The sequence below is a fragment of the Mus caroli genome, chromosome 1 (genome assembly GCF_900094665.2).
Source record: "Mus caroli chromosome 1, CAROLI_EIJ_v1.1, whole genome shotgun sequence".
NCBI classification, from domain to species: domain Eukaryota; kingdom Metazoa; phylum Chordata; class Mammalia; order Rodentia; family Muridae; genus Mus; species Mus caroli.
The window spans coordinates 139,279,160-139,279,587 of record NC_034570.1 but is presented as its reverse complement, the minus strand read 5'-3'; positions in this window follow the sequence as shown (position 1 = coordinate 139,279,587).

Here is a 428-nt window from a genome sequence, read left to right as displayed (position 1 = left end):
TGTTAGGGATCAGAACATGGTTCAGGAAAAGGCTAACACTGCAAATATGGAAGACCTGATGCATTCACATAGCCTGTAAAAAATTACCATGAGCAGAGGTGTACTAAAGGGTGATGCCAGTATTTTTGACTTTAGTATAATGTTGGATAATTTTATTAATCTATAAAATAATATTTTGTAGAATTAAAAAAATCTACAAAATCAAACTAACTATTTTGAGTAGGTTCACAGTATTCTTACATACACCTGGAAACCTTAGTTAGATTTCATAAACACAAAGAGTATAGGCAGAAACACTAATAATGATTTTTAAAAATATTCATTATACCTGTAATAAACATTTTACATTTTAGAGGGGACTTGTATAAGCCATGTTTAAAAAAATCCAGTTTGGCTTTGAAGTATTTTTTTTTTTCTTTCTTCTTTTT